Raw genomic sequence first — 13,706 nt, forward strand, 5'->3', positions numbered from 1 at the left:
TAAGCAATACATACAAAACTTATCTCTACTTTCTATTGTAATTTTCCTTTAACAACTGAATAAGTTACAACTTTATTTAGTCTCTATGTCAGCAAAATATCAGGACATATGTAAATTATATATACTTGCTTAGGCAGTTTTAATTAAAGCTATTAGAAAAAATAATATAATTAAGACTACATTTGGGAATGCATAATTATCTTTTAATTCAATAATAAATTCTTGTTTTTGGTCTTTTTTTTTTTTTTTTTTTGAGACGGAGTCTCACTCTGTCACCCAGGCTGGAGTGCAGTGGCTCAATCTGGGCTCACTGCAATCTCCACCTCTCAGATTCAAGCAATTATCTCCTTTCTTTCTCTGCATATTTTTTTAATCTTTTCTCTTTTCTCCCTTCCTAAATTTGTTTCTTTCTTGGTTGAGAAGGAGAATGAAAATTAAATACACAAGGATTTTTCTCCCAGGTTTACTTCATTCTTTCAAAGCAAAGCAGATGACCCACCAGTCTGCATTTTGCCCTTTCCTCCAAATTCTGATGGAGCTCTGGAGAATCCAGGTCAATGGTAGTTGATTAGAGTGGAATCAGAAGGTTCATTTTGGTCCTGAAAAGTAGGATTTATTTTTCTCTCTGGAGGACATGAACAACTGTAGCTGAGTGATCAGCATTCATCACCAGAGATTTTGCAAGCATCAAAAAAAAAAAAGGTCTTCCTTGCATTGACTTCTAATACTGATTTTAAACCAAATCATAATAATATAACAGTTGACAAAATTTTCAAGCTACTTTTGACCTATACCACTCAGAATTTTAATTTTTAAATTAAGATATAAGTAAAAACATAGAAAAATAAGGCTGTGAGCACAGAAAGAGAACACACTAAACTATGAACACTTAAGTTTCTTGGAAGAGCAAATAGATGCGTGGAATCAGTAACAGTTCTCTCTGGCAGATGTCAAGTGGAGCCCTAAGCTCCATGGATCAGAGGAAAGCCCATATCGATCATAAGTACTGATGAAACCAGTAAGATACTGCTGAACTTACAAAACTTGCCATTTATTAAACAGGACAAAATAAAGCATAATGGTCCATTTTATGTAATGTTTAGATTCCTATGAATGCTTCCTTTTTTATGCCTTGTTAGTAAATTTTCTTCAAATATTCCCAATGCTTGATGGCTCTAATCCTTGATATTACAAGACTTTTCTAGTCTTTGAGGTAGCTGTTTAGCTACATAGATAACAATAGGTCTATTTACCTATAAATTGTTGATTTATTTGTCGATCCTTCCATTTTTTTAAAGGTTTGTTCAGATAATATGGAAACTCCACATTATTATTCTCCTCTTTTTAAATTACAAGATATAGGTATATCATAAAGATTAGGATGATCCCTAATGGGGGTGTTATTAGGTATCTATAAATGAACTATTCTAGTGTGAATAAAATTAACTCGTCTATGTCTAGAACAGTATCATTAATTCTCCATATATATATGTGTATATATATATATTCACTCAAGTAAAATAATGTATGTTATGTAATGTGGTGGAAATACATTCTTCACATGAATTTATTTCAGTATAATATTTTAATCATATAATATGTAAGATTTATATAGTAATAAATATAAGCACTAACATTTTACACATTTTTTTATTTATTAAATGTTGTTGATGCTATTACGACCAAAAGTGAAAAATCTGGCATTTCCATTTTATGCTAATTTTTGTTTCACTCTTCTGACATAAGGTCTATGTAATCCTTGAGAAGTTGAATTAACTGATATATTCAGATACAAAATGAGAAATGAAGTCACATGAGGGGGCTAATTGTAGTGTCAGCAAAGTGGCTGGGTTGGAAATGGAGAGATAAGGAATGAGTATGAGGTGGCTCAGGAGTGAAGATGGCAAGTGGTGCAAAGGCAATTGGAACGAGGACAAACTGAAGATTGTCAGTACCCGGAGGAGCAAGGAGGAAAGAGATGAGTCTGAAATCCGTCAGTAACCTTGTCTTCCAGGATTTTGCAGGCAAAGACCATGGAAGAGTTTTCAGAGAAGAGATGTTCAGATTTATACTTATGGAGTTCCAGGCACAGTGCCCAGTGTATTGGATTGTCACTTCTTCATCTAGATTCCCAAGATTTGAATCCTGGTTCCACTGCTTACTTACTATTTATGAAACAATGGGCAAGTCTCTCAAATTCTGTGCCTTGGTTTCCTCATCTGTAAAAATGGGAATAATGTTTTCTCTATATTTGAGTTGTTTTGAGTATTAAATAACATAATTGGCTATAGCAATTATTATCATTATTACTATTATTTTACAGAAATGCTTAGTCATCAATTATATGATTGACAGCTTTTGTTTCTCACAGATCCATAAAAGTATGATCAAATATACAGTAAGTAACATTAATAATCTTAATTTGTACAAGTCTTTATATATGTACATATTACATTTTCAGAGATAAAAAGTAATTGCTTAATTACTTTAAACAATTTGTATAACCCTTTACATAGACATACTTATTACTTTTTAAGATAAACAAGTAATTGTGGGTTTTGCCATTACTTTCAATGAAACCCACAATACTTTTACTCCAACCTAATATAATTCTACAGTATCTTTATTATATATAACATATGTATTTACCTGTTTGTAAAATATGCATACTTAATTGGAACATGTTGCTTTTTGCTGAGTAAATAATTCTGCATTCTCAACTTCTTATCAGAATTATTTGGTTTGATATCTCTTTGCCTTGCTTCATAGCTGACATCTTCAGAAACTCAATTGGAATAGTTAGATAATAAAGGCAAGTTACCCAAATTAGAATATATAGCTGCTTTGTGTATGTGTGTGTGTGTGTGTGTGTGTGTGTGTGTATGTGTGTGAAAGAGAGAAAGAACACAGGCTGAACTTTTTCTCCTCCTCTCATGCTAACATGACATCTTTATAGCTCACTTCATATTAAGGGAGCAGATTTTATCTCCTAGCTGATTTTTTTTCTTTGGGTTTGTTTTTTATGTCCCAATAAAGAACATTATGCTTTACTATATCCTAATGAACAATATTATTTTTATGTCGCTATTTCTTCATTTGTACATTTTAGACCTTATCTACTTTTACTTACTGCCATGGTACATTAGGATTGCATGTAATGTATGACTTACGTAATACATTACATATTATTAAATCATGTCTGGGGATTCCTGAGAATTCAGTTCTTTTAACTCATTTTGCCACTTCCCTTCACCCATCTTCCCAATAGAGGTAACCTCTATCTAGATAATTCTATTAAGTATTAGCATTGATATATAAATATTATTCATCATAGATTAAATAATATACTGTGAATGATTTTTAAATATTTTCATTGCTATATAATATTTTTACAATTTATAGGATTCAAGTAATATGTTGTTATATGCACAGATCAAGTCAGAGTACTTTGAGTGTTCATTCCGGGGAGTATGTAGCATTTCTATGAGTTTGGAACATTTCAAGTTTCTCTTTTAGCTACTTTGAAATACACAATACATTGTTGTTAACTATAGTCATGCTACTATACTCAGGTACTGAACATTAGAATTTATTTCTTCTATTTAACTGTGTGTTTATTCCCATTAATCAATATCTCTTTATTCCCTCCACTCAATCCCCTACACACATACACCTCTGGTGTCTATCATTCTACTCTCTACCTCCATATAGGATCCACTTTCTTAGCTCACATGTGTGAGTAAAAACATGCAATATTTGTCCCTCTGAGCTTGGCTTATTCCACTTAATGTAATGTCCTCTGGGTACATCCAGGTGTCTGTGAATGATAGAATTTCATTCTTTTATATGACTTTTAATAGTATTCCATTGTGTAAACAGAATGGAAATTATATAACACTGTTTCCTTATACATCCATCCATTGAGGAACACTTAGGTTGATTCCATAGCTTCGCCATTGTGAATAGTGCTGTGATTAACACGGTGGTGCAAATATCACTTTGATTACTGATTTCTTTTCCTTTGTGGAAATATCCAGTAGTAGAATTGCTGGGTAGTATAGTAGTTCTATTTTGATTTTTCTGAAAAATTTCGATACTGTTTTTCATAGTATCTGTACTAATTTACATTCCCCAAAAGAGTGATATAATGTGAATGAATACTTTTCTTTTAAACTAATTGAAGTTTTAAAATCTTTCACTTATTTTGTAATCTGTGTGTGTAAACTTATTTTTCTTGATTTATTAATTGTGTCTCCCCTCTTCCCCCAGAAATATCCTTCTCTCGATACTTCATCTGTCTTTCTGCTCCAATCTGTAATGTTTTGTCTTAATCACTGTTACACAAGTATCTTCAGACTTTCCTACGATGTATGTGTTGCTTTTTTAAAAATTTCTGTTGTCTATAATTCCAATAATAAACACTTACTATTTTCAGAGATTTATGTAATACACACTCAACCTTCTATAAGCTATCTTAACTTTATTTTATTATTCTGGAATAAACTATATGTCTATCTTTTTTTAAAAAAATTACACTTTAAGTTCTGGGATACGTGTGCAGAATGTGCAGGTTTGTTGCATAGGTATACACATGCCATGTGGTTTGCTATACCCATCAACTCGTCATCTACATTAGGTATTTCCCCTAATGCCATCCCTCCCCTAGCCTTCTACCCCTTGACAGGCACTGGTGTGTGATGTTCCCCTCCCTGAGTCCATGTGCTCTCAGTGTTCATCTCCACTTACAAGTGAGAACATGTGGTGTTTGGTTTTCTGTTCCTGTATTAGTTTGCTGAGAGTGATGGTTGCCAGCTTCATCCATGTCCCTGCAAAGGACACAAATCCATCATTTTTTTTATGGCTGCACATATTGCATGGTGTATATGTGCCACATTTTCTTTATCTAGTCTGTCATTGATGGACATTTGGGTTGGTTCCAAGTCTTTGCTGTTGTGAACAGTGCCACAATAAACCTATGTGTGCATGTGTCTTTATAGTAAAATGGTTTACAATCCTTTGGGTATATACTCAGTAATGGGATTGCTGGGTCAAATGGTATTTCTGGTTTTAGATCCTTCAAAGATTGCCATGCTGTCTTCCACAGTGGTTGAACTATTTTACACTCCCACCAACAGTGTAAAAGGATTCCTATTTCTCCACATTCTCTCCAGGATTGTCATTTCCTGACTTTTTAATGATCGCCATTCTAACTGGCATGAGATGGTATCTCAATGTGGTTTTGATTTGCATTTCTGTAATGACAGTGATGATGAGCTTTTTTTCAGATGTTTGTTAGCCACATAAATGTCTTATTTTGAGAAGTGTCTTTTCATATCCTTTACCCACTTTTTGATGGAATTGTTTGTTTTTTGCTTGTATTTGTTTAAGTTACATGTAGATTCTGGATGTTAGCCCTTTGTCAGATGGATAGATTGCAAAAATTTTCTCCCATTCTGTAGGTTGCCTGTTCACTCTGATGATAGTTTATTTTGCTGTGTAGAAGCTCTTTAGTTTAATCATAGCCCATTTGTCAATTTTGGCTTTTGTTGACATTGCTTTTTGTCATGAACTCTTTGCCCATGCCTATGTCCTGAATGCTATTGCCTAGGTTTTCTTCTAGGGTTTGTTATGGTTTTAGGTCTTACATTTAAGTCTTCTTTACATGCATTTTTGGGTTTGTTTAACAAAGAAAGTTTCAGGATCACTATAAAATATACTTTCTTAATTATCTGTACAGACATATTGACTAAGCTTAAAATTTGGAAGTAATATTTACTGTTTCTTAAGTTCTATTTTTGTTTATGTGAAGAAGAAAGGGCACACCTCCCCATTTGTATCTGCATCCATTTGATCTTTGCAATAGCAAATGTAATCCAGATTTAGAAAAGGAAACATAGCAGAAAAAAATTCAGTGAAATGTATATATTGTGACACGGTTAAAATAAAAGTTAAAGGTTACTTCCCCAAAGTCTTTAAAAACTAATTCTGAAGGCCTGAGTCTGACAGATATGTATTCATATAAAATAAACAGAACAAAACTGATAGTTAAGTAGATCTTAAATACTTTTTTATGACTCTTTCTATACAAAAAGTCACTAGGTCTAAAAATTGCCTTAGACCTTGAGAATGATTAATCCTTGCTTTGTTACCCAGGCTGGTCTCGAACTCTTGTGCTCAAGTGATATTCCTGCCTTGGCCTCCTAAAGTGCTAGGACTATAGGCCTGAGCTACCACACCCAGCCCCATCTTCTTTTTATCTTCTGAACATCTTTTATTTACCTCTCCTGTTTTATCTGAAGTTGTAGTTTTATGCCTTTTAAATTCTATTTTGTTGTTTTATGAATGTTAGGGGAGGAAAAGGATAAATACACATGGTTAATCTTCCATGTGCAGTCGGAAGTCCCAGAGCCCATTATTTTATTCACTATAGTATGTTGTTTTGCAGTGTTATTTATTCTGAAGTGCAGTGGAGAAATAATAGAACAAGGGCTGACTAGAACAAAGGTTAGTCTTAACAAGTAAATTTTATTTCCTGACTGTAATTATTTCCACTTTAAACCAACACAGCTTCTTCTGGGTAAACGTGCAATCTTACAGAATTATTCTCTTTATTCTTGTTTCGTAAGACAACTGGATGTAAGGTAACTAAGGGAAATACCTATATGGTTAGTGTCCATTTTGTTGTGTTATAATTTCTGGGCCTAGTTAGCAATTTGTTAATATCAGTTGTACATCCAAAGACTGCTGAAGTCAAAGCAGATGAAGTTGGGATTGTCCTCTGTTCCCTTTCTGCATCACCACCACCAGGATCATGGAGGCCCTACCCCACCAGCATCAGCTGCTATTTCTAGGTGTCAGTCAATGCCACGTCTTGCTACTTGAAGGCCATGGGCAGCACTTTCTACCCACAGTTCCAAATAGAATGTTAGACAAGCTCATTCTTTTCCTTCATACCTGACAGTGGAATCAGACACCTGACATAGCGCCTTTCTATAATACTATTCTTTGACCTGTTGATCAGTAGTGGACAATGTCTATTTCTCCTTTTTAATGTTTTTCTTTTGATAGATGCATCTCATACATCATATATTGTATTCCATGAAACTAAAACAATAATTGATTCTTCTGAGTTTTAAGTCCTATATTAAAGAGAAGTGAAGTCCTATATTTGAAAGAATAAAGTAAAATAATGTAAAATAATAAAATAAATTATTATGATATTCTCCTCATGAGTTCAACTGTTCTCCTACATTCTCCTAAATGCTACATGAGAATCAGGACAAGGTGTGAGCATATATTACCTTCCCTAACAACTCAATAATTCATGGATGCTTGCTTTCCTATTCCCCTTCGTGATAAAGTGTTGCTAGTCTCCCTGCCCATGAGAATTTGTCATTCTTCCATTGTTTTTGTTGGTTTGCTTCATTTTGTTTAGATGGGGGGTTGAAGGCATGAAGGAGGTGAAGCAAAAACATTCTGCAATTTATATTTCATTTTAATTATATATAAAATGTTGTTGTTTTCTTTTAACTTAGAAACCAATTATTTGGCATTTGACTTGTCCAGTTAATTGTGACAGTTCTCTAAAATATACATCTCTAAAAATCTGAAAGAAGAGCCTGGAGTGAGAAGATCATAGTTCTCACTCCAGACTCTTCATCAGCATTCCCGAATTATTACCCTAAAATGTGTCTATTCATTTTCTATAATTGACCCTATATAATGCCTCCGTTCAATTCAATTTAATCCTATTTTATTTTAAAATTCAGTCTTTTTCCATGTTGCTAATGTGCTACAGCTGAGTCACTTGGAAGGCAAATATAAGGAAGTAAGAAGTTCTGGTCCCTTAACTTCCTCAACTTACCTTATGTAAAAAATTAAATAGAAATAGCTTCTCAGCTTCAAAATTCTTTATAAACCACTATATTGTCCATCCAAAACCATATATATAATGTATGCTTTTATACTGTTGGTATTTGAAATGTGTGAGCACTATGTCACATTTTCATTCACTCCCTCTCTCTTTTTTTTTTTTTTTCATTTTCTGTCTTTGTGCAATTTTGATTAAAGTAAATTACATTCTTTATTAATTTCCCCTTGACTTTCTAGTGGGCAGAATGCCAGTACTACAATTTAAATAAATGAAAAACTTCTCTCAAAGTGGGAAAATCAGAAATACATACTGTGTCTTGTAACAGAATTAGAATCTTTTAAGTGTAGAAGCTGAATTGCTTCTTTCCTAATTACAGTGTTAAAGTATGTGGAATTATTAAGTCACAATTGAGTAGATATGAATATTTTACTTACATTAAATACCACCTGCTGTGTGCTTGAATAGTTATTACTGAAATATTATGCAAAAAAGGTGCCTAAATTATTTATTGAACTCTTAAAGTGTTTAGTGTCTCTGACTGTAACAAGGCACTATCATTTATTCACAGCTGTCAATTTTGGATTAATTCAAGGGTTAATTATCCATTTTATGATTTGTCCATTTCTTCCTCTTCCTTCTCTCTCTGTCTGCCCGTTGACTGTCTTCCTGTGTGATGGCATCTGAGCCGTGGCAAAGAAAATGAAACTAATGTTAGATGAAATGCAACATACCTCTATTAAATGCAAAATGCTTCTACGAAAAAGGTCTACTAGTACTAGAATTTTTAATTTGGATCTGTATTAGCCTGAAGTCAATAGTTTTATTTCATATTCAAGAAGTACATATCAGCTAAAAATGCCCTATGAGAAGAGCCATTATTCTAATTATGACAATAAATAAATAGAATTTGTTTTCAAGAATAGAGATGCATCTTGATATACTGTAGCACTGTAAAGTAAAGCAAGCTGTTTGGAGTCATTTAAAATTATACATTGCAATTAAAACATAAGGCAATGATTACAGTAAGCCTTATCCCTTATTCATGTGTTGGGCTTTTAAAAATTATTTTAGAAAATATTTTTAAAGTTCATACATAAAGGAGAAAATTTAAATATAGTTTCTGTAGCATGGGACAAAGAAAATATAGATGTTCTTTCTATAACACAAAGAACATGAACACAGAATTGCAATAGTAATCACATACACCATTTGGGGGCATCTTAGTATCAGTATGGCAATGGACTGAACCCTGGAGATAAAAAATGATAAACTTGTAGCCCATAAAAATGTCTGTTTCACCAGTTATTTGCCTTACATTTAAAAAAAAAGCAGTAACTAAATTGTTGTTATGCTTTTTTCATATCACAGGCTGTGACTGCTGTGTTAATTGGTATTTCAAACATAGATTAAACTCCTACTCCATCCAGACATTTGAGTTTGGTGTCTCAGCTTCAATCACTGCTAAGAAGAAAGTGATTGTAGTCTCAGCAACTACATTTCTCATGATTTAAGTCTGTCCCAGTACTAGAAAATAGTTTTCATCTCAATATTTATCTATTCTTTAAATTATATACCCAGCAAGGAGTTACTTTGTATCAGCTATGCATAAGATCATATTATGGAAAATTAGCTTATATAAGTTCAAGACAAGTCTCTGGATTTTATTTTTTAAAGTGAGGAAGTATCCCTCTTCAAAAACATTTCTATTAGGGAAAGGCCAATGGCAGTGAGATGATCTTTCCTCTATCCTCACCCCTAAACTGATATTTATTGAGGGTTAAGGCAAGCTCTTTTACTTACCTTCTCTATATTTCATATTGTTCTACTGTGAGATGAATAAAGTCATAATTACTACCTGCCTAACTTAAAGAGTGTTATAAAAGTTCATGAGATGAAAGCCTTAAAACATTTTGATCTCTCCAGATCAAAGGTGCTTCATAAATATGAAGTAGTTTTATTTTCATAAATTGAGTTGAATAAGATGTGCATTATATCTAAGGCAACTGTAACTCATCACTTGCTATTTCTTATAAATACAGAATAATCTAATTAGCACAGTGGTGCCTTCTACTTGAAATTGCTTTGCAGTATATGAAAAGACCAGGGCACCCCAAAGCATACAAATAATTAATCTCCTAGAGTTTTTGAGGGGAAACAGCACTCAGTTCTCTGCTATCACACTGTATTTGCGAAATTAACATTCCTTTGCAGTTAAATACTCTGGTCCTACAGCATTTAAAAAAAGAGAGAAAATAAAAAAGAGCAAACACTCTGCTAATTGAAAGAAAGAAATGCAGGCCAGGTGTGGTGGCTCACACTTAAAATCCCAGCACTTTGGGAGGCAGAGGCGGCTGTATCACGAGGTCAACAGATAGAGACCATCCTGGTCAACAAGGTGAAACCTGGTGTCTACTAAAAATACAAAAATTAGCTGGGCATGGTGGTGCGCACCTGTAGTCCCAGCTACTCGGAAGGCTGAGGCAGGAGAATTGCCTGAACCCAGGAGGCGGTGGTTGAGGTGAGCCAAGATCGTGCCATTGCACTCCAGTCTGGGTAACAACAGTGAAACTCTGTCTCAAAAAAAAAAAAAAAAAAAAAAAAAAACAATGCTTTATTTGTCTGGTTAGAAAGTATATATCTTTATTTATTTATTTATTTATTTATTTTGAGACAGAGTTTCACTCTTGTTACCCAGGCTGGAGTGCAATGGCGCGATCTCGGCTCACAGCAACCTCCGCCTCCTGGGTTCAGGCAATTCTCCTGCCTCAGCCTCCTGAGTAGCTGGGATTACAGGCACGCGCCATGCCCAGCTAATTTTTTGTATTTTTAGTAGAGACGGGGTTTCATCATGTTGACCAGGATGGTCTCGATCTGTTGACCTCGTGATCCACCCGCCTCGGCCTCCCAAAGTGCTAGAATTACAGGCGTGAGCCACCGCGCCCGGCCAGAAATTGGGGCAGGTGCAATGGCTCACACCTGTAATCCCAGCACTTTGGGAGACAAGACAGGCAGATAACTAGGTCAAGAGATTGAGATGAACCTGGCCAACATGACGAAACCTCGTTTCTACTACAAATACAGAAATTAGCCAGGCGTGGTGGCACGCGCCTGTAATCCCAGATACTCGGGAGGCTGGGGTGGGAGAATTGCTTGAACCCAGCTGGCAGAGGTTTCAGTGAGTCAAGATGATGGCACTGCACTCCAGCCTGGTGACAGAGAGAGACTCCCTCTCAAAACAAATGAGCAAAGACACAACAAAGTCTTTCTACAAACACATGATAAAAGCAAGGAACTAACAAACTATTTTTTAAATCAATTTAGTTATAGTTACCCACAATTAACTGATTGGAGAAAAATGTAGACACATTAGGAAGGTCATTGTTATTTACTGTGTGGAAACCACGGCTGTGGTAGTGATTAGTCTTTGTTTGGGTGGCAAAGCACCTCCATCTTTTTAGGCATTTTTGGCATTCCAAATCATGTGAGTCCTGCTGGAAGGCAGCGTATGCTCTCTACTGGAGAAGTTGAAACAACAGAACTTACTTTTCCAGCGTCATTTGTAGTAAAGACACAAGCACATGACCCACACTGTGTCACTGAACTAAATGGACCCCAGGATTAAAAAGGGAATCTGATTATGCACACATGCTGAGACCTAAGGTACTCAGTCTGAAAAGTAGTTTCTTGGGCATCAGCTGCAGCACTGGTGTCCTGTACAGTAGAACTGACCATGCCAGTTGCAATATTTAACATCCTGTTAAATATTAATATCCTGCAGTGGCAAATCATGTCTGCAGATGACAAATAATTTCACAAATTTGGATGTATGGTTCTTGTTTGTGTAGTCCCACACTTAAATCTCTAATTGTTCTAGCAGTTATGTGAATGAACTAAATCCATTTTAAGAAACATTTATCCTACAATCAGAGAAATAATTTTATGTAGCTCACAGTTTAGGTTCCTAGATGATGCAAAGTGAAATTAGTAGCTATTTGGTAATATTAACCACATTAAAATCCAACTAATATAAAATACTAAGAAAAAATTATTTAAATACCCAAAAAGGGGAAAGGTTAACAATTTACAACTTATACTGAAAAATAAGGTTATCTTTATCAACTCTTAATAAATAAAATGGTTGCATTCAAATAAATGACATTTTGGGATATGATATTTTATAGTGAAAAACATGTGGATCTCAAAGACTGTCAAATCTGAATTGATAGCTGTCTTTCTACTTTCTACCGTGTGGCTTTGGGTAAATTATTCAAACTCTCTTACTCTTGGTTTTCTCCCTCGGGTGTATCATCAGAAAGTTACTATTTATGTTAAGGATTGGTTGTTAGGTTAGAGGTGATATATTTCAAATGATTAGCACAGTGTCTTGGGCAGAATACATGGTTCACAAAATTATATGATGTATTACTTGATATAAATGAGTCAATTTCTCAAGCCTTTTGTTTTCTAAGGTTTTAGCTCTGTGTGACACTGAGCCAGTCAGCCCTGTTGTTTTCCTTCCTGATGGTTTTGATTCTCTGATCTTTTGACAGTTACATATTTTTTATGTCACTCTTGGTTATACAAGAAGAAGATAAAGAGAGAAATATGTTAGGTTCTCTAAATTGTATTATAAAATAAAAAAAGTAAAAATATTTTTCTAAAGTGTGATTCTTTATCCTTGTTTGTGTTTTCTATCTTTCCTGACCAACTATGATAGACCTTGTAGGCTGGCTACCCTAACTTAATTTTCCAACATTTTACTTTTTGACTGTTGAAGCTCAAGCAAAAGAGGTAGAAGATAGAGATATGTTCCCAAACTTTTAGCATCCCTCTTCACATTAGCTTCAGATATCTTTTGATACAACAGTAATTTTGGATAGTTTTCTTGATATGTGGTCTGACAAGAGACTCTGACTTGCATCTTCTGCCCCAGATACTTCTACATCTCTTTATGTACACTAAAGAGTCTCATTTTCAAGGACACATGGATAATAGAATTAAAATTTCACATAATTATTCATTGGCTTAATCCTACATTTATATGTCCACTTGTCTCATTCAATTATATTTACTACCATCATGACTACAAAAAAAAAAAGCATTTTTTTTTTATACAGGCTTTCCACTTTACCCTGTTTTAAGTAGTTGCATTATCTACTTATTAGAGCCTTACCCTTACACGACAGTTCGTTTTTATAGCCCTCATTTAGTTTTGGTGGTAAGTGCAAATTTATATTGACTGCTCACAGTAAGTTTTTCATCAGTGTCCAACAGAGGGACTTGTTTCTCTAATCTGTACTATACATTGCTCCCAAACGGTCTGAAGCTTAGATGCTTTGAAAGTCAGTTTGGCCTAATAAAATGCTTGGTTCACATTTTCATTTCTTGAGAACTGAAATATATTTCTTCCAGCATAATGCATTGTTCTTGAAAAATTTGATCTTGTATTATTTATTGCTGTTTGTTTTGTTTTCCCTCATAAATAATTTGAATTTTACTGAATATTTAAATAACGTTTCTCTCTTCCTCTCTCTCTCTCCCTCTCCTTTAAAATCTAATAATTATACTAGATATATCTTGGTATTAATTTTTCTGAGCCAATAATCTCAGAAGATATTTCAAAATCAATTTTCAAATCTTTTTAGAACTTGTTTTTACTGACTTTATTTTGTTTTGCACTTTAGAGTCTCTTATTATAAATGTGTTTTATCATGTTTGCTGAACTTCTAAACTTGGCATGTAGTCTATACATACAGATTTTTATCCTTACCTATTTTGTCCTATTGATTTTAATCATATTGGTATTAACATCCTATTATTATTTTTTTCAATC

Source organism: Callithrix jacchus, chromosome 3, assembly GCF_049354715.1.
Source record: "Callithrix jacchus isolate 240 chromosome 3, calJac240_pri, whole genome shotgun sequence".
In the NCBI taxonomy this organism is placed as follows: domain Eukaryota; kingdom Metazoa; phylum Chordata; class Mammalia; order Primates; family Cebidae; genus Callithrix; species Callithrix jacchus.